General features: G+C 42.1%; 1 protein-coding gene across 1 annotated transcript in view; it reads right to left on the minus strand.

Annotated features, from left to right (window-relative positions):
* Positions 1-25,308, minus strand: part of LOC126091949 (synaptotagmin 1-like) — a 1,108,877-nt gene that overhangs the window by 727,701 nt on the left and 355,868 nt on the right. The window contains exon 2 of the mRNA XM_049907282.1: positions 19,662-19,724. The gene's annotated coding sequence lies outside the window, so the exon portion shown is untranslated. The remainder of the gene's footprint in view (positions 1-19,661; positions 19,725-25,308) is intronic.

Consider the following 25,308-nt stretch of genomic DNA (forward strand, 5'->3'; position numbering starts at 1 on the left):
TTTTTCTTAAGCCTACTCCAGTAAATTGTAGTAAAGAGAAGTTTGAGAGAGTTGCTTCCGAGACGGCGAGATGTGTGGAGCTGCGCCGCTCGCTGCTCCCTGACGCTGCCTAACCACCGACAAGGTAATGAACGCACGCGATGCCGCATAAGAGTGCGTAAGGTTTCACTCAGAACTGCAGAAGTCTCATCTGTTACATCCCCTTTTTACGTAATACTAATGTCAATCGTCAATTAAACTTCGTGGTATTCACATTTGCTACTGGAAGTTAAAATCTGAAACGCGATGATTTTTCTGTTGTATAATTACTGAGAAGCCACATCAGCCACTGTAGTTTACGACAAGTTAAATAGGTAATTAAAGATAATTGAGGGTCACTGTAGACCATTTTGACGGTTTTCTCTTTTATGAAACTTAACTTAAACCGAGATTATAGATGTTATATGGCATAGGTAATCCTTCGATCCATTATAGAACTTGAAAACCCATTCAGGGAATATTCGTTCACATTTTTGTTGAACGCAGTTGGTTTTTATCATCCTGTATTAAAATATTTTGTTTCATCAATAGCGCAGTTTATAAACAATGTTTTGTTAGTAGAATAAAAATTCCAATGGTACACTTAACTGATTTTTCGACGTTATTTTACCAGCTAACTAAAAATAGGAAAGCTTTGAACCCCTTCCACTAAATTTAGTTAGTATTAAGATTCTTTTACAGGGAGTGCAGTAGAGTTGACGCTGAAATCATTAAGTATTTGATTATATCATCGCTAGTCTCACTGAACTCTTCTGTACTCCACATGTCATGTGTGGTCTGGCATCTCCTTACCAGCAACAGGTCCCAGGTTCAAACTAGTCAATTCCCTAAAAAACACGCTCAGAGCGTCGTTGCGCGAAAGTGGTAGGGAGACACGACTTAGAACAAACAGACACCACGCAGAATGTTAGACAGTTATATGTTGAAAGCTTCAACTCTCAAGCTTATCGGGAAATTACAGTAATAAACTAAGCATCTTCCGCCACACACCATACAGAAAAAAATCAGTTAATATTGCATTATCATACATTTATGTGATCTGGTGAAAGTTTTAGGTCTCTAGCTCAACGGCAAGTTAGTTTCAAATCAACAGCAAAGTTTTTACCTAACAGAGAAAAAGACAGGCAATAAAACATGGCGAAAAACGTGGTGAAAAATCAGAACTATGACCGCCAGGAGAGATGGGACACATCCTACGTAGATGAGTGTCGAGCTGCCAATGACGCGGGTCCAGTGTAGTTTTTACCAGACTCCACAGTCCCAGCACAGTAAGGACTGACGTCACACAAATAGTTTTTGTATGTCTGTCGGACATTGGCCATTTACTTACGTAATAAGATGAAACACCTGTAGCCGTCATTGTGATGTCATTTTATTATATTGAAACCAGATTAGGTCACTCAGAACACGATCTTTTATCCTTAACTGACGCTGACGGTGTGATCTCTAATCCTACACACGATCCCTTCAGCGGTCATATCTATCAACTGACTTCCGTAGAATACTGTAAGAGCGATGTTTTGTCTGCAACTACCAACCTGGTTGTGCTTTTAATGTTTTAACTTACATTTACTGCATTAATGATCGGCATACACTGACCGGTATCTACATATGCAATAAACATCGTTTGCGAGTGATTGCTGTACACCTTACTGCTGGCAATTGTAATTTCTTTAACCAGTTTTGCTTGAATTCAATGTTAACTGCTTTGAGTTGCGTGCATTGCCTACTGAGGAAGTTAGTACAGACAAATATTAGAGTAACTACTGATTCATTTTGTCACTTGGACTGTTGTCTGGAAAGAGTAAGAGGTGTACAGCACTGCTATCTACGCCAAATTCTGATACGTAACCTTTTGGAGTAAGTATGCTCAAGAAATTGAGTAAACATACTGTCTTATTAAATTTTTGGAGCCCATAGAATCCAATAATTTTCTGTTCAGCAGATATACTGATTTAGTTTTGAATGGTAAGGAAATACCTCATTGCAATAGAAACTTTATGTGGTCGACGAGTGATAATTAAATGCAAACATAAACATAGAGCGTTTGCCATTTTATTTCCTCTTAGCGGAACGCAGATGGAGTCATTTCGCGGTGCGAAGTACTATTAGCACCTTTTATGTGTTATTGATCCTCCCAACATAAAGAGACCTTAATGGCTTTTCCGGCATTTGTTGAGCGTAGATTCCTTTGTTAAGTTTTAATGGCATTTCCCGACATTTCCGTCGCCTCTGCTTCTCAGTGCGGGTGATCCATAACTGTCTCCCACCATGAATTTCTTGCTAAAATATCTGCTTGTTCAGACAACCGGTGCCAAATTAAACAGCGTATCCGGCCCAGTTTAGCATCATACATTACAGGAAGAATAATTATTTGTCAGAACGCAGACTGACCGTTGCGAATGTAATATTTATATGAATGTTGTATATGTCTTCCAGATTAGGGCTGTCTATCAGTTACTTACTTATTAGTGAGCACGAATGCGTACATAACTGATGGACAATCCTAATCTGGAAGCCACATTCAAGACTGATATATATACATACACTGAAGCGCCGAAGAAATAGCTTTAGGCATGCGTATTCAAACACAGAGACATGTAACAAGGCAGCATACGGAGCTGCTGTCGGAAACGCCTATATAAGACAAGTGTCTGGCGCAGTTGTTAGTTCGGTTACTGCTGCTACAATGACACTTTATCAAGAGTTAAGTCTGTTTGAACGAGGTGTTATAGTCGGCGCACTGGCGATGGGACACAGCATCTCCGAGGTAGCGTTTAAGTGGGGATAACATCGTATGAGCGTTTTACGAGTGTGTACGGCGAATATCAGGAATCCGATAAAACATCAAATCTCCGACATCGTTGCGGCCGGAAAAAGATCCTCCAAGAACGGGACCAAAGGCGGCTGAAGAGAATTGTTCAACGTGACAGAAGTGCAATCCTTTCGCAAATTGCTGCAGATTTCAGCGCTGGGCCGTCAGCAAGTGTCAGCGTGTAAATCATTCAACGAAACATTATCGATATAGGCTTCTGGAGCCTATACTTTACCTGTTATGTATTCAGGTGGAAAATGTTTTAATTGTGGTTTTAATGTTTTGACTAGAGCGATGTCGCTCAAATTTCCTTTTAACCAAATGTAAGGTAACAGTTTCTTCTGAAGAAGGCGCCCCTAGTTGGCGTTGATAACTAGTTAAAGAATTTTAATTCTGTTTGAAACTGGTTGGCTGGAAATTTGTGATATTGTAATTAATTACGGCTGCTAATCACAACCATGTTCAAAATATATAGGACAGACAAGCAGAAACTTTAATACCTGACACAAAGAACACAGAATAGCATTAAAAAGTAACAGCTGTCATTCTACTTTTGCTGAATACCTTATGGACATGAAACACCGCCCAAGGACAATAAACACTAAATAGAAAATTGTTAAATGCCACAACTGGCCCTCGCCCAAAAACAATGATAGTTGAAGAAAACTATGAAATACAAAAAGCCATAATCGAAGGAAAGTAATTAATGATAACTTAGTTTTCTGCAATGGAACTGTATTCTCTGACCTCAAAGAACTATCAGACACCACCAACCCCTAAACAGCCGAAACCCATTAGCTAATTGTAGGCATAACATGCCCAGTCGTAAATTTTCGAAGTAAATAGCTGTTCCACATTAAGTTCTATAAGGTTGCAGATGAAAAATTTTGACTGTTTATGAAATAAGTACATACTGTCTTAAAAACTCAAATTTATAAGTGTACAAGTAGTAAAAAGCATGTTTCCTTTTTTATAGAAGATAATAGAAAACCCAGTGATGATGCTGAAACTTCATCGACACATATATGAGGAACAGGAAGAAAACTAAAAATTGTCTTCTGCTCAAGCAGACCCTCTCCAAGAACAAATATAATCAGTTTTCGCTTTTTATTGTGGTCTTCATGAGGAGGTGTTGAACAGGATTGGGGAGAAGAGAAGTTTGTGGCACAACTTGACTAGAAGAAGGGATCGGTTGGTAGTACATGTTCTGAGGCATCAAGGGATCACTAATTTAGTATTGGAGGGCAGTGTGGAGGGTAAAAATCGTAGAGGGAGACCAAGAGATAAATACACTAAGCAGATTCAGAAGGATGAAGGTTGCAGTAGTTGCCGGGAGATGAAGAAGCTTGCACAGGATAGAGTAGCATGGAGAGCTGCATCAAACCAGTCTCAGGACTGAAAACCACAACAACAGTCAAAAAACTGGTTTGTTGTAGCTCTCCAAGCTGCTCTATCCTGTGCAGGGCAATTTATTTCTGAATAACTACTGAAACTTACATCTTTCTGAATCTGCTTACTGTCTTCATCTTTTGGTCTGCCTTTACGATTTTTACCCCTACCCCTCTTCATTCCCAATACTGAATTGGTGATCCCTTGATGGCTCAGACTATATCCTGGGAACTGATTCCTTCTTTTAGTCAAGTTGTGCCACAAATTTCTTGCTCGCCCAGTTCTGTTTAGTTACCCATGTAACCCTGAGCAATCTTCTGTAGCACAACAATTTAATTGTCTTGTTGTCTAAACTGTTTATCGACCATGTTTCACTTCCACACATTGCTACACTCCAGATAAATACCTTCAGAGTGGACTAGCTAACACTTGTATCTATATTCGAAGTTAACAAATTTCTGCTCTTCGGGAACGCTTTTCTTGCCATTGTCAGTACACGTATTACATCCTCTTTTCTTTGGCAATCAATGATTATTTTCCTCCCAAATTCCAAAACTCTTCTACTATTTTAATCTAATTCCTCAGTATCACCTAATTTAATTTTACTACATTCCTTTTCTTTGCTTTTGTTGATGTTCATCTTATATCCTCCTATCAAGACACTGTCCGTTCCGTTCAACTGCTCTTCGAAGTCCATTGCTGTCCCTGACACAATCACAATGTCATCGGCAAACCTCAAAGTTTTTATTTCGTCATCCTTTAATTTCAATTCTTATTCCAAATTTTACTTTGGTTTCCTTTAGTGCTTGCCCAATGTACGAATTGAGTAACATCAGGAATAGGCTACAACTCTGTCCCACTCCATTCTCAACTAGTGTTTCTCTGACATGCTTCTCGACTTTTATCACTGCCGCCTGGTTTCTGTATAAGTTGTAAATAGCCTTTCGCTCTCTATTATTTACCCCTTCTACCTTCGGAGCTTCCAAAAGGGTATTTCAGTCAACAGTGTCATAAATTTTCTCTAAGTCTACAAATACTATAAACGTAAGTTTGCCTTTCCTTGACCTATTTTCTTAGAGAAGTCGTAGAGTTGGTATTGCCTTGCGTGTTCCAATAGTTCTCCAGAATCCAAACTGATGTTTCCCGAGGTCGGCTCCTGCCAGTTTTTCCATTCTTCTGCAAAGAATTTGTATTTATAATCTGCAACCATGGCTTATTAAACTAATAGGTCGGTATATTCAGATCTGTCAGCACCTGCTTTCTTTGGAATTGGAATTTCTTATCAGTTACAAAATTTCAGGTGCTCAAAGATATATCAAATAGTATTCATCCAAAAGCTTGGTTGGAGCACTTTCATTCTTCACTCCCACCATCTTGGCCTGTGAGTGTGTTTATTTGGCAGGTGAACCTGCTGTGTTCATGCTTAGTACCACCCACTTTTTGCCAAGGTTTTTTTGACATTGCTGCAGAAGTTTTACTGGGAACCCTTACAAATCTTCCATACAACTGTGATCTCTCCCCACATGAGTTCCATGTTTGTAGATCGATGAAGAAAGACATTCTTTTCCATCGATTAGCTTTACATGAAGAGGTGCACTGCTGGGTAAATCGTGATTCTGCAGGCAACTGAAAACATTTTTCAATGGAAGCAGTGAGCATCTATCTATTGTAAGTAGGCTGTTTATGTTTTCTTATTGGCAACGTTACGTAGCGCTCTCTGTATGAAAATCACTGGCTGTGCTGTGTGCAGTCTGTGGCTAGTTTTCATTGTTGTCTGCCATTGTAGTGTTGGGCAGCGGCAGCTGGATGTGAACAGCGCGTAGCGTTGCGCAGTTGGAGGTGAGCCGCCAGCAGTGGTGGATGTGGGGAGAGAGATGGCGGAGTTTTGAAATTTGTTATACTGGATATTATGAACTGCTATATATATTATGACTATTAAGGTAAATACATTGTTTGTTCTTTATTAAAATCTTTCATTTGCTAACTATCCCTATCAGTAGTTAGTGCCTTCAGTAGTTTGAATCTTTTATTTAGCTGGCAGTAGTGGCGCTCACTGTATTGTAGTAGTTCGAGTAACGAAGATTTTTGTGAGGTAAGTGATTTGTGAAAGGTATAGGTTAATGTTAGTCAGGGCCATACTTTTGTAGGGATTTTTGAAAGTCAGATTGCGTTACGCTAAAAATATTGTGTGTCAGTCTTGTATAATTGTTCAAAGGGGACGTTTCACAATTAACAGCTACTTTTGAAATAATAAGCAAGTTACTTCCATTTTTCCACCTGTCGCTTTTCATTTCACTGCCCCTTATAGAAGGTTTTCAATGTTTATTACAAGAATTGGCATATCAGAGTAGTGATGCGTTGTGGAGTGTCGATGAGCTGATTTCAGGAACAACATGTATGAAAGGAGCCTGCAACCACGTGTTTGATAATTACTGTCAGTAAACAACTTGGCTGCTGCAAATATGACAAACATTAGATATGAACAAGTGAACATGTTGCATTTTGCAGAAGTGATGGATGTTCTGCTTAGTGAGAGACAGGAAAATGCAAATTCTTTGATGAGTCCAGTGCTTGAAATAGGTGGAATTATTTTGTCTTGTGTTCTGTACATGGGTAGCCAGATTTTTGTGGAGAAAGAGTTAGCATTTCAGAAGTGTGAAGGAACAGATTCATGGTCTTTTCCCTCTTTACAATGAATTAAGGTGAAAGGGAAAATTATTGAAAATGTGGAGAACGAAAAACACAAGTGGGTATTGAATGTATCTGTCACAGTAATGTGTTTCCTGTGAGTTTCGAGGATCTACCAAGGTTGGCGACCAATGCGATTTTAATGGTTGATTTTCTGACTAAGCTCCAAGCAATGATGGACTTGGTTGCAATGAAACAGTGTTCAAGTGTAATGGCTCTAAGTTGCAGTTTGATTGTGTGTGCTGTTAGGGAGAAGATTTCAAACCAATGTTTTCAGTTTCACAGAAAATCTGAATTGTCTTTTGAGCTGAAGCCTATTATCAGTGAAGGTAATACTAATGCAGTTCTATTACCAGATTTCAAAAGATGGGTTTGTCCAACAAAAGATCACAGTAGCTGAAATATGAATTAGCTGCCATGTTATGCGAGGGTCACTCACATTACAGTGTGTACAGATGAGCTCATAAAAGAAAATAACACTGGTAAAGATGAATGTAGCAAAACAATTAACGTCTTTGTATCTCTTAATATAAGGGAAAACCCTCAAAAAATACAGAAGAACAGTGTGACGCGTCATCCATGGCACTGCAGATGTAGTAAAGGCAATTCATTTCATGAAGTGGAGAAGAGCAGACTCTAAATGCCAGGAACTGTGGCATAATGCATTCGCAGCATAGTGGCGCAGTGACAATATTTGGCTCATATCAGGGTTTTTGCAGTTATTTGTGTGACATCATTAATTTGTTTAATCTGTAGAAATGACAAAATTAATAGAACAAACAGTTTTTGGTTATTATTAAGAAAATTTCGGCTCTCAAAATGGAACAAAATGAGGCATTATACAGTGGTATGAAACAAAATATAAGAACTCAAGCAGGAATTGTCATGGTGGTAAACGAAAACTGAAAATGGAATAACAGCATACACCTGTTGTAATGACGGGCTTATGTTAGTTCGATTTAAAATACCTAGAGGGCATATGAATACAGTAGGGGTTCATAGTCCAGAAGAAGGTAGGGAAGAAGAGATGAAGAAATTACAATGGAAATTAAATCTGTCATCAATGAAATTGAATTGGGTTTTCTCGTTTAATAATAGGTGTGGGGTTACACACGTATGCCTAAAATTTCTAAAATTTTTTATTGGTTGAGTTTGGCCCCCTTTTCCTCTGTGTGTAGGACTTGTACGTCTATTGTGTATTTGTGATTATTGTTCAGGCAATGTTCTACAATGGCTGAATCAGCCTTCTTCGATCTCCAGCTTCTGTGGTGTTCTTTAAGCCTGATATATATTGACTTCCGTGTCTGTCGAATGTAGCAAGACTGACACTCACGGCATGTGATTTTATAAGACCCATTTTTTGTGATAGCTGGTTGTTTGTCTTTTGCATTGAACAAGGAACTACCTACTGTCTGAGGGACATAGAAAAGCGCGGAGGAACCCTTTGCCTTCAAGATGTTACTTATGCATTAAAAAGGTAATCTACACCATTGCCTTTCCAGTTTGTGTGTGTTTTTCATTGGGGACATAAGAGACCTGGCTTGCTTCTTCATCTTTTTACCTAAAATTATATAAAGGGTGTTGGGGTCAAATTCATTATTTGCTGCTATTGTTTTAATTGTGTTAAACACCTTGTCAAAGTCTTCTTGGGACATATTAAGTTCAATTATTCACCTCTTTTAGATGAGATCACAACCCCAGGATAGAAGCAAAACTTTGGGTCCCAGTCCATTGGGGATAAAAAGTTCTTGGCGATCCATAAGTTTAGTCTGGCCATTGTAGTGTAACTGCTGAATGTGGAACAATGTATGTAATTTGTTTAAAAAGGGTGATTGACGTAATTGTACTTTAAGCTATGGATCGATACCTTAGGAAGTTGGGAAGATTATCTTTGCCCTTCATCATGTTTATCTGTGCATTATCATCTTTGGGAATCAGTAATGTACTTGAAAATTGGCTTATAACCCGAAACCTAGGTTATGCAATAACTTTAACAATAAAATTGTGAAACTAGGCCAAAAACAGTGATTGTTTAGTTAATCTATGGACATTTTTTATTCACGATTTATATCGATTTATGTCACAATAATTAATATACAGGGTGTTACAAAAAGGTACGGCCAAACTTTCAGGAAACATTCCTCACATACAAATACAGAAAAGATGTTATGTGGACATGTGTTTGGAAACGCTTAATTTCCATGTTAGAGCTCATTTTAGTTTCGTCAGTATGTACTGTACTTCCTCGATTTACCGCCATGATTTCATACGGGATACTTTAGCTGTGCTGCTAGAACATGTGCCTTTACAAGTACGACACAACAAGTGGTTCATGCACGATGGAGCTCCTGCACATTTCTGTCGAAGTGTTCGTACGCTTCTCAACAACAACAGATTCGGTGACCGATGGATTGGTAGAGGCGGACCAATTCCATAGCTTCCACGCTCTCCTGACCTCAACCCTCTTGACTTTCATTTATGGGGGCATTCGAAAGCTCTTGTCTACGCAACCCCGGTACCAAATGTAGAGACTTCGTGCTCGTATTGTGGACGGCTGTGATACTATACGCCATTCTCCAGGGCTGCATCAGCGCATCAGGGATTCCAAGCGACGGAGGGTGGATGCATGTATCCTCACTAACGGAGGACATTTTGAACATCTCCTGTAACAAAGTGTTTGAAGTCACGCTGGTACGTTCTGTTGCTGTTTCCATTCCATGATTAATGTGATTTGAAGAGAAGTAATAAAATGAGCTCTAACATGGAAAGTAAGCGTTTCCGGAAACATGTCCACATAACATGTCCACACAATGTTGTGTGTGAGGAATGTTTCCTGAAAGTTTGGCCATAACTTTTTGTAACACCCTGTATGTGTGTGTAATTTTAAAAGTAATGTTCTGTAAAGGAATGGAAAAGTGAAAGCTTATCTTGTAGTTCTGGTTCATTCATAGAAAACTTAGGGGCCACCCGTGTGACCGAGCGGTTTCTAGGTGCTTCAGTCTGGAATCGCGCGACCGCTACGGTCGCAGGTTGGAATCCTGCCTCGGGCATGGTTGTGTGTGATGTCCTTGGTTTAGTTAGGTTTAAGTGCTTCTAAGTTCTAGGGGACTGATGACCTCAGATGTTAAGTCCCATAGTGCTCAGAGCCATTTGAACCATTTTTGAGAAAACTTAGGATTGTAAAATATGGAGGGAAGTCCTCCGCAACTAAACTGGTTTCGCGGGAGCAGGAAGGCGGCGTTGGTGGTCGCACTGCAAGGTTTCTTTGTTGAAAGTGTTAGTCGGCAGCTATCATGCAAAGTGTTTCATATTGTCTGCTGAACGTGGTAAATAGAGCGGCAAGATTATTTAATATAGCCTCAGATGTGAAATAAATGTTGCTCATTATTCATGGCATACATTGGTTAGTTCTGTACTACGATAATCCGGCACTAAGACGAGAATTTTAAGAGCTTATGATACAGGAAGAGCCATTGATGCCTTTGCGGCCTTTTTGAGTAGCCACAGGATGTCGGCACAGCCGTCACCTTCGCCTCAAATAATCAGCTGAGTACTGCTTGGACCAGTCATGTGTTTTCTTATCCAATAATAAGTTTGTGTTCTTTAAGCTTTGTGTGAGCAGCCATATTTTATCCTTGGTCGTTTTTGCCTATACTGGATCATGTCCCAAGCGCTGCAATAATCTCGAGTATCCTGTTTCGCTCAACTGGAAAGTAATTGATTTCTATAACAACATTTAACGCATTACACTGATGAGTCAAAACATTATGACCACCTGCTTAATAGCTTGTGTGTCCGTCTGTAGAACGAAATACATCGCTGATTCTTCGTATCACGGATGGGACAGTTTGTTGGTAGGTTTGTGGAGATATGTGGTATCAGATGTCTACGCACAGGTCATGTAATTGGCATAAATAGTGGGCCGCTGATAGGCGGTGATGACCCCCGATAGCGACCCAGATTGGTTCCATAGCACTTACATCAGGCGAATGTGGTCAACGCGAAGTGAACGTGATTTAACTGTAATGCTACTCACACCACTGTAGCACCGTTCTGGCTCGGAGACACGGACAGTTATACTGCTGAAACATGACATCGCCGTTGGGGAAAACGTAAATCATGAAGGGATGCAGGTGACTCCCAGCTGTCGGCGTCTCTTCGATTACTACCATAGGTCCCATGCAAGCTCGTGGTCATAATACTGGTCCCACCAGCCTCAGTCCGAAAGAATCTCATCGAACATCTATCGGACGTAATCGAGAGGTGATTTCGTGCACAAAATTCTGCTCCGGCAACACTTTTGGAATTATCGATGACTACAGAAGCACCATGGCTCAATATTTGTGCAGGGGCTCCCGACGACTTGTTGAGTCCACGCCACGTCGAATTGCTGCACTGCGCCAGGCAAAAGGAGATTTGACACCACAGTAGGAGGTATCCTATGACTTTTATGACCTCAGTGTATATTACAGGGCTACACAGAGGCGAAACCCTGAAAAATTTTCCATAGTAGAAAACTCTGCCCTACTTTACACTACTGGCCATTAAAATTGCTACACCAAGAAGAAACGCAGATGATAAACGCGTATTCATTGGATAAATAATTATACTAGAACTGACTTGTGATTACATTTTCACGCAATTTGGGTTCATAGATCCGGAGAAATCAGTACCCAGAACAACCACCTCTGGCCGTAATAACGGCCTTGATACGCCTGGGCATCGAGTCAAAGTTTGGATGGCGTGTACGGGTACAGCTGCCCGTGCAGCTTCAACACGACACCACAGTTGATTTACAGTAGTGGCTGGCGTATAGTGACGAGACAGTTGCTAGGCCACCACTGACCAGACGTTTTCAATTGGTGAGAGATCTGGAGAATGTGCTGGCCAGGGCAGCAATCGAACATTTTCTGTATCCAGAAAGGTCCGTACAGGACCTGCAACTTGCGGTCGTGCATTATCCTGCTGAAATGTAGGGTTTCTCAGGGATCGAATGAAGGGTAGAGCCACGAGTCGTAACACATTTGAAATGTAACGTCCACTGTTCAAAGTGCAATCAATGCGAACAAGAGGTGGCCGAGACGTGTAACAATGGCACCCCATACCATCATGCCGGGTGATACGTCAGTATGGCGATGACGAAGACACAGTTCCAATGTGCGTTCACCGCGATGTCGCCCAACACGGATGCGACCATCATGATGCTAAAACAGAACCTGGATTCAAACGAAAAAATTACGTTTTGCCATTCGTGCACCCAGGTTCGTCGTCGAATATATTGTCGCAGGCGCTGCTGCCTGTGATGCAGTGACAAGGGTAACCGCAGCCATGGTCTCCGAACTGATAGTCCATGCTTCTGCAAACGTCGTCGAACTGTTCGTGCAGATGGTTGTTGTCTTGCAAGCGTCCACATCTGTTGACTCAAGGATCGAAACGTGTCTGCACGATCCGTTACAGCCAGGCGGATAAGATGCCTGTCATCTCGACTGCTAGTGTTACGAGGCCTTTGGGATCCAGCACGGCGTTCCGTATTACCCTCCTGAACCCACCGACTCCATATCCTGCTAACAGTCACTGGATCTCGAACCAACGCGAGCAGCAATGTCGCGATACGATAAACCGCAATCGCGATAGGCTACAATCCGACCTTCATCAAAGTCGGAAGCGTGGTGGTACGCATTTCTTCTTCTTTAACGAGGCATCACAACAACGTTTCACCAGGCAGCGCCGGTCAACTGCTGTTTGTGTATGAGAAATCGGTTGGTAACTTTCCTCATGTCAGCACGTTGTAGGTGTCGCCACCGGCGCCAACCTTGTGTGAATGCTCTGAAAGGTGTAACAATTTTAATGGCCAGTAGAGTATATTTGGCAACTCAGGCGTCTTGAATACGAGTCCATTTTTCGCATGTGTGTATTACAGAACTTAAAAATGCAGAATCTGATATATTATCATTCTTGAGTCTCATAAGGATCTACCAGATACTAGAAAGAAGTTCTGTATCCGTTCATTACTCTAAAATCGTCCCAGAGATTACTATGATTTTGTGATGAACTTGTCTCGAGGAGATGGCTGTTTAAATTTTTGTGGTCTTTACGCGACGCTATTCTTACAGATGTACAAGCTGTCGTTTCCCTATATTAGTTTCCTATGTCTTTCCTTCGTCAGGTTTGTAGTAATCTCGGTTATCGTCATGGTCTCCACCACGAGGAAATCAGAGAGATCAGAGCTTAGATGAAGGTTTATTTTACAACTTCAACCACAGTGAATTGGATTGCTGGCGAGCGTTTTACGCCATTTATATTCCTAAAATTTATACGTACACAAAGTATTATATACCAGAGCTCTGTCTTCATCTCATTTACGAGCACTTAAGTCAAAGTGAGAGCTTATTAACAGATAATACGTGTATTATCCCCTATTATGTTCTAAATAAATATTCCGATCCTATCCTTCTGCCCATTACAATCATAACACTATTTAATAAGCTGTATGATGCTGACAGATGAAAAGACTTTACGATATAAAGCTTATAAGATGTATCCTTGGTGTGCACTATCTTTGCTACGTGCATAGACAGTATCTTTAGTAAATGTATTTTCGCGCCAACTGACTTAGCTCCACATGTTGTCAGTGCAACTGAACTGGTATGTGTGATAGATTATTAAAACGATGGTAACATCGACAGTTCATTGTATATTCAACAACATATTACGATGTAATAAGTGTCGTACTCATCGGATCTTGTGGGACTCTCACAGTCAAAGGCTGCATTTTGACGACGACTTGTATCTTTGCCACTAGCTTCTATCCCGACCTGTGGAAAACCTCCCGTATCCTGATGTTCTCCAAACCCAACAAGCCTCCATCTGATGCCTCTTCCTATCGTCCTATCTCTCTCACATCGGTGTTCAACAAGCTCTTGGAATCCATCCTTTCCCGGCGTGTCCATCACCACCTCCACCAAAACTACCTCCTCCCCAACACCCAATGTGGCTTTTGACCTTCCTTGACCAACTCCTCCGCCTCACTCATCTCCTCTCCCTCCAGCTTAACTCCCGTCGCTCCGCCATTTTTGTCTCCCTCGACCTCGAAAAGGCCTACGACCATGTCTGGCATCCCAGTCTCCTGTTTAAACTCCAAACCTACGTTCTTCCTGTCAACTACATCCGTCTGATGGCCTCCTTCCTCTCCCGCCGCCCCTCCTACGTTACCATCCATAATGCCACTTCCCACACCTTCTACCCCTCTGCAGGTGTGCCCCAGTGCTCTGTCCTCCCTCTCTCGTCTACCTCCTGTACACGGCAGATATGCCCCCCCCCCCCCCCGGCCGCGGTGGTCTCGCGGTTAAGGAGCTGCAGTCTGGAACCGCGCGACTACTACGGTCGCAGGTTCGAATCCTGCCTCGGGCATGGATGTGTGTGATGTTCTTAGGTTAGTTAGGTTTAAGTAGTTCTAAGTTCTAGGGGACTGATGACCACAGCTGTTAAGTCCCATAGCGCTCAGAGCCATTTTGAACACCCCCCCCCCTCCAGTACACCTCTTGCAATATGCTGATGACACCGCATTCCTCATCCTCACTCCTACCCTCCAACGGTCCCAACGCCTTCTCCAGAATCACCTTGACCTTTCTGCTGCGTGGTCTAACCAGTGGGTCCTGAAAATCAATCCTTCCAAGACCCAGGCAATCATCGTAGATCATACCACTCGCTCCTTCCGGCTCCTGGATTTCTCCCTTACCGTCTGCGCCCATCCTATCCGCCTCACCCCTACCCTCACCTACCTTGGCCTCACCACTGACCATCACCTCACCTGGATCCCTCATCTCCACTCCATCCAATCCAAAACCCACAACCGCCTCTGACTCCTCAAACTCCTCTCTGGCCGGACATGGGGGTTTCACCCCTCTACCATCCTCCACACCTTTTTTTTTTGTCATCAGTCTACTGTCTGGTTTGATGCGGCCCGTCACGAATTCCTTTCCTGTGCTAACCTATTCATCTCAGAGTAGCACTTGCAACCTACGTCCTCAATTACTTGCTTGACGTATTCCAATCTCTGTCTTCCTCTACAGTTTTTGCCCTCTACAGCTCCCTCTAGTACCATGGAAGTCATTCCCTCATGTCTTAGCAGATATCCTATCATCCTGTCTCTTCTCCTTATCAGTGTTTTCCACATATTCCTTTCCTCTCCGATTCTGCGTAGAACCTCCACATTCCGTACCTTATCAGTCCACCTAATTTTCAACATTCGTCTATAGCACCACATCTCAAATGCTTCGATTCTCTTCTGTTCCGGTTTTCCCACAGTCCATGTTTCACTACCATACAATGCTGTACTCCAGACGTATATCTTCAGAAATTTCTTCCTAAAATTAAGGCCGGTATTTGATATTAGTAGACTTCTCTTGGCCAGAAATGCCTTTTTTGCCATAGCGAGTCTGCTTTTGATGTCCTCCTCGCTCCGTCCGTCATTGGTTATTTTACTGCCTAGGTATCAGAATTCCTTAACTTCCTTGACTTCGTGATCATCAATCCTGATGTTAAGTTTCTCGCTGTTCTCATTTCTACTACTTCTCATTACCTTCGTCTTTCTCCGATTTACTCTCAAACCATACTGTGTACTCATTAGACTGTTCATTCCGTTCAGCAGATCATTTAATTCTTCTTCACTTTCACTCAGGATAGCAATGTCATCAGCGAATCGTATCATTGATTTCCTTTCACCCCGTATTTTAATTCGACTCCTGAACCTTTCTTCTATTTCCATCATTGCTTCCTCAATGTACAGATTGAAGAGTAGGGGCGAAAGGCTACAGCCTTGTTTTACACCCTTCTTAATACGAGCACTTCGTTCTTGATCGTCCACTCTTATTATTCCCTCTTTGTTGTTGTACATATTGTATATGACCCGTCTCTCCCTATAGCTTACCCCTACTTTTTTCAGAATCTCGAACAGCTTGAACCATTTTATATTATCGAACGCTTTTTCCAAGTCGACAAATCCCATGAAAGTGTCTTGAGTTTTCTTTAGCCTTGCTTCCATTATTAGCCGTAACGTCAGAATTGCCTCTCTCGTTCCTTTACTTTTCCCAAATCAAATCTGATCGTCACCTAGCGCATTCTCAATTTTCTTTTCCATTCTTCTGTATATTATTCTTGTAAGCAGCTTCGATGCATGAGCTGTTAAGCTGATTGTGCGATAATTCTCGCACTTGTCAGCTCTTGCCGTCTTCGGAATTGTGTGGATGATGCTTTTCCGAAAGTCAGATGGTATATCGCCAGACTCATATACTCTACACACCAACGTAAATAGTCGTTTTGTTGCCACTTCCCCCAATGATTTTAGAAATTCTGATGGAATGTTATCTATCCCTTCTGCCTTATTTGACCGTAAGTCCTCCAAAGCTCTTTTAAATTCCGATTCTAATACTGGATCCCCTATCTCTTCTAAATCGACTCCTGTTTCTTCTTCTATCACATCAGACAAATCTTCACCCTCATAGAGGCTTTCAATGTATTCTTTCCACCTATCTGCTCTCTACTCTGCATTTAGCAGTGGAATTCCCGTTGCACTCTTAATGTTACCACCGTTGCTTTTAATGTCACCAAAGGTTGTTTTGACTTTCCTGTATGCTGAGTCTGTCCTACCGACAGTCATATCTTTTTCGATGTCTTCACATTTTTCCTGCAGCCATTTCGTCTTAGCTTCCCTGCACTTCCTATTTATTTCATTCCTCAGCGTCTTGTATTTCTGTATTCCTGATTTTCCCGGAACGTGTTTGTACTTCCTCCTTTCATCAATCAACTGAAGTATTTCTTCTGTTACCCATGGTTTCTTCGCAGTTACCTTCTTTGTACCTATGTTTTCCTTCCCGACTTCTGTGATGGCCCTTTTTAGAGATGTCCATTCCTCTTCAACTGTACTGCCTACTGCGCTAATGCTTATTGCTGTATCTATAGCGTTAGAGAACTTCAACCGTATCTCGTCATTCCTTAGTACTTCCTTACACCACTTCTTTGGGTATTGTTTCTTCCTGACTAATGTCTTAAACTTCGGCCTACTCTTTATCACTACTATGTTGTGATCTGAGTCTATATCTGCTCCTGGGTACGCCTTACAATGCAGTATCTGATTTTGGAACCTCTGTCTGACCATGATGTAATCTAATTGAAATCTTCCCGCATCTCCCGGCCTTTTCCACACCTACAAATTCTTAATCAGTCCTATCCCGCCTGGATATCTGCCCCCCGCCCCCCACCCTTCCAAATTCTATAAGTCCCTCCAGATCCTTGAGCGCCATGCACTCTGCCTTGCCTTCCGTAGACGCCTCCCGTCCCCCTTGCGGATCCTCTACGACCTCTTTCCTTTCCCCCATCTGCTCCTGTTCCTGGAACATATCCGCATACGCTACACGTCCCGCCGCCTTGATCCCCCTGACCCCCTGGTTGCTCCTCTCCCACCCCCACCCCCTGCTACGTCTTCACAGTTGTGTCCCCCCTACCCTCCATCTCTACACCCTTGATCTCCTTTCCCAAGGTGGCTGCCATCAACTCCCCCTCCCGGATGATGCCCTCTCTCCCTCCATTTATCCCTCCCATCAACTCTGATCCTCACCACCCATTCTTTCCTCCATCCTTTTCTTGTGCTCCCTCTCCCCCCTTCCATTCTCTTTTTTCCCCACCTACCATCTCTCTGCCCCCCTTCTCTCCCCCAAGTCCTTTTGCATTTCCCTCGTCTGCCTTTTCCCATTCCCTCTCGCGTCTGCCCTGACCCTCCCCCCCTTATGAGTCCTCTCCCTCCTTTGCCCCCCCTTTCGTTTTTCCTTTCCTCCCTCCTTGTTTTCCCCCTCATCTGTCAAGGTCCACCCCCCACTCCCACATCTGCCCTAGGCTATGGTGTGTCCTCTTTGTGCCGACATTTTAGTGCAGTGTTTACAGTGAGTGTTCAGCGTTGTGTGTCTTTTCCGAAGTGTTACGAACGGCCATCATACTGTCGCTGGGTATGATTTTATATCTCTTGCGAACAGAAACCAGACTGTCGCCATGTTTTTTAATTGTCTGTCTACTATGTTGCCTGTCTGCATCCTGTGTATTTTTATTCGCTTTGCCAACCCTTTGCTTTATGTTTTAACTTTCCGCAATTTTCCGCGGTTTTCCAATTTAAGTCCCAGTTTTATCCCCTGCTTTTATTGTTTCTTAACGTCTCCTTACGTTTTAAAAAGTCTGTAGGCTGCAGAGCAGCGTAGTAAGCTGCTGCCAGCCCACCCCCTTTGGGGGGGGGGGAGGGGGGGGAGGGGAGGAATCGAAATACAATAAAGGAAAAAAAAGACGACATGTACTCATGTCAGATCGTTTTATATTCTGACAGAATGTAAATAATGTACATTTACCTCCAAATTTTGTAATTGAGCTACTTTCTAAATGAAATGTTTGCTTAATTATGTATATGCACCCTGTGCTTTACTTTTGTATTTTTGTGTTTAAGTAACTTTGCAGTGTTACTTGAAAATGACCATAAGGCCGAAATTGCAATAGTAACAATAAATATTTTATACAATCAACGGCGACTATGATGTATTTTAAGTTATTATTCCCTCGCGCCATATATGAACGGAAGAAAAACAGATGAAAATTGGATGGGGACAAGCCGAGACTGTGTAAAGGACGACGATAACTTTCAACCCAAGGCGACGCATTGATTGTTGCTCGTGTGTGGCCTGGGACTGTCATGCTGAAAGAGACGGTGCTTCATGAGTGGACGAACTCTTCGAATTCTAAACTCGATTACAGCACGCTGTTTTCACTCGCCAACATAGTTAAGTTACACACGGCCATCTTATACGGTATAATTCGGAGCCCTCTAGCGGCAGAGGTCTGAAAATATGCAGAGATGAGGAATAAAAAGGTAGAATGATAGTAACGTTTACTTAAAAAGTTTTAAGAATTTTCACATAAAAAAATTGGAGGCGTTACTTTTCAGCATGCCCTCGTATTAAACACAAATACTCCCCCAGGCTGTTTGATGAATTATTTGAATTTGGTGCCCTTTGCAGTGTGGCAGCATCATGGTCGATAACCGTAATCTTGTAGATGATAGTTTCTAAAATATAGGGCCTGTCTGAAACCAGTAGCTCTGTAGCGCGCTATACTAAACTACAGCGTTCTATGTACTGTAATAGTCTACATGATGTTTCTTTGTGATTATTCAGTTCCTTTATAGCTGCTAAAGCATTTCAAGCTCATTTATTTATTGTCAATTTTTAAAAAAAGTAACTCTGGTGTCTTATCAAGGTAACGAAACATTTATGTTCAACAACACGGTCCCATAACACTGCCTTGCTCATGTTTTTGATGTATCGTTGTGTAATTCAGCTTCATTTCCCGTGAAATTGTTGAGATTACAGTGACTGCTCAGACTCCATTTATTCCGACACTTCTTGATGAATAGGCTAATAGTTCGACGGCGCGTCAAAGGAAGCAAACAGGCTATTTTCATGTCCCATTGTACTTGAGCTCGGCGAAGGCATTCACCACACAGTCGAACTCCGTCTGCGGTATCTGTGAGTGGAACACCAACAAAGGCAGGCTGATAAGAAATGGAAACAACGGGGCAAGTGGAGCAAGAACGGCTGTTTGAAATGTGCAACGGTGGGCCTGCTTACTGCAGTTTATACCACAACATTGCTCTCTCATACTGCTTAATGTAAAATTCAGTTTATTTCGTACTTACCAAATACAGCAGTCAGAGCAACACACCACCAACGCAAGTTGTGACGAAGACTGCCAGCTGGAGCTGCAAGAGAACAAATGTTAGAGTTTTTGATTTTTTAGATATAATAGAAAATGAATAAACCAAACAACAAGAATGGAATTGTAACAGGAATGACAGTATGGTTCAAATGGGTCTGAGCACTATGGGACTTAACTGCTGTGGTCATCAGTCCCCTAGAACATAGAACTACTTAAACCTAACTAACCTAAGGACAGCACAAACATCCATGCCTGAGGCAGGATTCGAACCTGCGACCGTAGCGGTCGCGTGGTTCCAGACTGTAATGACAGTATGCAAAGGTGCAAATTTAGTGGACATGGACCGTAAAATCAAAGGCACATAGGGTTGGGCAGATTCACCTTCCACATCAAATGTGATGCCTCGTAATAGAAAAATTGTTATTATATACAGTCTAAGAATTGCGCTCATAAATACTAATAAAAAGGGATATGTGTTGAAATTAAGACGCTGTGCTTTCTGTATCACTGAAGAGGATGTTGTACATACACTAAAGAATGTGATAAATACAGTCACCTAGGAACAGTTACACTATACAATGTTTTAAAAATTAAGGATTATTTATTTCTTAGAGTAGCTCCTATTTCCGTGAATAGGTGCGTCACCAAATGTATCTGCCGTTTCATCCGTCTTCTTAAAAGACAACTTTGAAATGTAAAGAGCTTCTTTATCTTATTATATACATAATTAGATTGTGTATTAAATATTTCGCCTTTTATCGTAACAGCGTAGTCAGAGTAATGTACGTTTGAGACTAATTATATTGCACAATTGACTGATTACCTTTATAGAACTTCGTTTTAAGCAATACATTTTGTTTTACACATTGTCACACAAATGTTCAGCTCGCATCGTTATGTTACATAATGGTATCAGGTGTAACGGAAATTGACACAAAGAAAAATAAAAAAAAGCAAGGAATACAATGTCTAAGGCACAGAATCAAAACAGGGCTTACGGGCAGTATCTCTTACATTTAAACCTGTTTATAGAAGAGAAACAAAAGAACAAAGAGAGACGATGCCATTTGTAAGAAACGAAATTGACACTGCACTTGTGAGAGAAAGAAAAATTCAGAGTACAGTTAAATCACGTGCAGAAGTTTCGTTTATAGGTACGCAAAACGAAACAAAAGTTAATTTTTTCTGTATGAACACTGTGACTGCAATGTGTGGTTTCAACGCTGTCGCACAGTATAATAATTATAAACCTGGTTTAAATGGCAGAATGTTAAACGTTTGCATTTAACACTAAAAGTAAGTGTAGAACCAGTTGAGTAGCTACTCATCATCATCTGTGCTACACGTTAATGTTAAATTTGTGAGGATCCCATTCATTGGAAGCGTATCACTTAAAACAGAAAATCTGTTACTAAGTGGTTTTCGGTTAGGGCGCATCAGGTAACAATTGTTCTACCAAGAAGAAATGAAGAATCAATTAATATGACTCAGATGGAAGAAAAAATATGGTATAGGTGCACTAGAAAAGAGGAAAACGCCTTAAAGAATCCAATTTCTGCTTTTCACTTAGCTGAGAATGAATCTAGAGGCTCAGATACTGCAGATACGCATCAACATGGATAAGTTCGCAAGCATGCCGGGAACGCGGGTTGACAGGAAGGGCGTGCATAGACAAAAAATTCGCTTGTACATGGAGGCGAAAATTCAAACTCTCGAGCATAAAGTTGGAGGCGTACGCAAGGAACTAGAGACGTATTGTCAAACCCTTCTGAGACTGAACAATACCCTGAATTATCGGGTTAATGCAACCGAGTAGAAAGTAGGCTTAACTGAAGGGAGAATAGTTGTTATTGAGAACGGGACATTGTACAAACAGGTTAACGCAATTGAAAAGAAAATAGGCGACTTAACCGAAGGGGAAATAGCCGTTACCGAGAAGGGGGAGCAGCATAAGAAGAAGAAGAGCGGATATATAAAATCTCACGCTACACAGATGTCCGATTAGTATACACCGAGATGTCGAATAAGAATAGATTCATTGAGGGACACAAGGCCTTTCGCGAGAAGTTACGGTTGCTGAGGTTATGGCATTTGAAGCAGGAGCAGACACAGCGGGGAACTTTTAAACCAGTTACTGAATCTCTCGATGAACTCTCAGCGAAATGCCGCAAGGACGACGATGACGCTATTGCCGATTTCATTAACCGTCACAGCGACGTTGGGTCAGACAAAACATTCCCTGTTAGTGGTGAGAAACCATACATGTTAGGCACACAGCCTATAACTTTAAATGAAAAAAATACAGATCGACAATAAACAGTTTGAAAGAAACACGGTCTAGTGAACCTTATTTTCCTAAGAGCCACAAAGACTGTAAATTATTCGGCTAAAGATCTACATTTACATTTACATTTACATTTATACTCCGCAAGCCACCCAACGGTGTGTGGCGGAGGGCACTTTACGTGCCACTGTCATTACCTCCCTTTCCTGTTCCAGTCGCGAATGGTTCGCGGGAAGAACGACTGTCTGAAAGCCTCTGTGCGCGCTCTAATCTCTCTAATTTTACATTCGTGATCTCCTCGGGAGGTATAAGTAGGGGGAAGCAATATATTCGATACCTCATCCAGAAACGCACCCTCTCGAAACCTGGCGAGCAAGCTACACCGCGATGCTGAGCGCCTCTCTTGCAGAGTCTGCCACTTGAGTTTGTTAAACATCTCCGTAACGCTATCACGGTTACCAAATAACCCTGTGACGAAACGCGCCGCTCTTCTTTGAATCTTCTCTATCTCCTCCGTCAACCCGATCTGGTACGGATCCCACACTGATGAGCAATACTCAAGTATAGGTCGAACTAGTGTTTTGTAAGCCACCTCCTTTGTTGATGGACTACATTTTCTAAGGACTCTCCCAATGAATCTCAACCTGGTACCCGCCTTACCAACAATTAATTTTATATGATCATTCCACTTCAAATCGTTCCGCACGCATACTCCCAGATAATTTACAGAAGTAACTGCTACCAGTGTTTGTTCCGCTATCATATAATCATACAATAAAGGATCCTTCTTTCTATGTATTCGCAATACATTACATTTGTCTATGTTAAGGGTCAGTTGCCACTCCCTGCACCAAGTGCCTATCCGCTGCAGATCTTCCTGCGTTTCGCTACAATTTTCTAATGCTGCAACTTCTCTGTATACTACAGCATCATCCGCAAAAAGCCGCATGGAACTTCCCACACTATCTACTAGGTCATTTATATATACTGTGAAAAGCAATGGTCCCATAACACTCCCCTGTGGCACGCCAGAGATTACTTTAACGTCTGTAGACGTCTCTCCGTTGATAACAACATGCTGTGTTCTGCTTGCTAAAAACTCTTCAATCCAGCCACACAGCTGGTCTGATATTTCGTAGGCTCTTACTTTGTTTCTCAGGCGACAGTGCGGAACTGTATCGAACGCCTTCCGGAAGTCAAGGAAAATAGCATCTACCTGGGAGCCTGTATCTAATATTTTCTGGGTCTCATGAACAAATAAAGCGAGTTGGGTCTCACACGATCGCTGTTTCCGGAATCCATGTTGATTCCTACATAGTAGATTCTGAGTTTCCAAAAACGACATGATATTCGAGCAAAAAACATGTTCTAAAATTCTACAACAGATCGACGTCAGAGATATAGGTCTATAGTTTTGCGCATCTGCTCGACGACCCTTCTTGAAGACTGGGACTACCTGTGCTCTTTTCCAATCATTTGGAACCTTCCGTTCCTCTAGAGACTTGCGGTACACGGCTGTTAGAAGGGGGCCAAGTTCTTTCGCGTACTCTGTGTAGATCTGTAACTGTCTGGTGAAATATTGCTTCTGACTGATCTGCATAAGAAAGCAAAAAGCCGAAGCAATGTGAAATACAAATCCATTATAAGACCTATATTGGAAGGGGAAAAAATGCAGTGGTGGTGGTATTGACGTCCAGCGTAAAAGAGTAATACAGCTCATTCGAATGAAGTTGTTTCAAAAATTTCTGATTATAGACAGAGAAGCATCATCAAATAAGTATGGAGACTGTAGTTCGAAAACTGCACAAACAAGCACGCAAAACATACCTTCGGAGATATGTTACGATTAAAGGTTTGGACGACCTGTGACATGCGTATCTGGTCGACATGAGAGAATATAAACGTGCGAGTAACGGACTCCTATACATTTTAATGGTCATTGACACTTATTGTAAATACACCTGGGCATTACCCGTGAAAGCGAAAACAGGGAAGGAAGTCGCGCATGTGTTTGATGGATTGCTGCAGACGGAGACGTATCGAATCCCAGACAACCTTCAAACAGATCACGGCAGTGAGTTTTCTAATATAACAGGGAGTGCAGACCAAAAGCACCTCAGTAGCATAACATGCGTGATAGGAGACGCATTACAGGAGAAGGCGGTATTCTCGACAAACCACCAGTCGAATTACACATTCCTGGATATAACTACTGTGGACATGGAACAAACCTTCAAAACCGATTCGAACGCGGTGCTAAGGGAATAAATCTGTTCGACGAATCGTGTATGCAACATGATATCGTTTATGCAGCTCATAAAGATCGTCACACCGCAGATCGAATTTAAGCTTATAAAGCTAAGGCAATAAGTGCGAGCAGGATATTGGTATAGGTCAACGCATTGCAGCATTTGCGGTTCAAAAAAACTACGCGTGGTAAAGTTAAGTCGGGCTTGGGTGTGAAGAACTTCAGGCAATTTATGAGTGCTGCACGTAGGGCGCTAAGGAAGAAGATGAATACCAAACGGTGCATGGAAAGCTGTATCCTAACAGCGCTGCATGCAGCTAAAAGCACCCTGAAGCAGGAAGGAGCGAGAAAAATATCTATTAAACCACCCAGGATTCTACCACCATCCAAGACGTCGGGTGGATTTATTCCCTTCCTCATTCCTGCCCTAGACGGTCTCTCAGCGGTGGGTTCACTGGCTGGGGGGTGTTGCGGCTATTGCCAGGACAGTCAAGAATGCACAAAGCCCTCAGGAGCAACTGCAGGGGGCACGAAGACAGAACCGCACGATGGGGACAGCAGCCGTCGGAAAAGGACTCTTCATAAGCAAAACCATAAAAAGCCCTCTAGCAGTCCTACCAGACAGGGAACTTGCCAATACAGATCTGTTTAAGTTTGTTACGGAAAAATTCACCATTCCGAGAGTACGAGGTGCGTTTATGGGAAATACATTACCGAAGACTGTGGAAGTTAGGAGAATGCGGAATTGTGAATCTGGAAGTAGCAGGAGGACCTGGAACTCACTGGGTGGCACATGTTAAAAAAAGGAATACAAATAATGTCCACTATTTTGACTCATTCGGCGACCTGGAATCTTCAGAAGAATTACAACGATGCTTCACAGGCAGAAGACACGTGTTCTACAGTTTTCGACGCTACCAAGACTTTAATGCATCCCTGTGTGGTCACCTGTGCATCATATTCCTCCTGACGTTTACGAAGGACGGGTATCAAGCATCCATTCACCAGTCGACGTTTAGATGCAATGTCGTACTCTCTGACTTTAAAAGAATGATCGTCTGTGCTACGTGGTTCCCACCAACTGATTTAAACGTT

The sequence above is a fragment of the Schistocerca cancellata genome, chromosome 7 (assembly GCF_023864275.1).
Source record: "Schistocerca cancellata isolate TAMUIC-IGC-003103 chromosome 7, iqSchCanc2.1, whole genome shotgun sequence".
NCBI classification, from domain to species: Eukaryota; Metazoa; Arthropoda; class Insecta; order Orthoptera; family Acrididae; genus Schistocerca; species Schistocerca cancellata.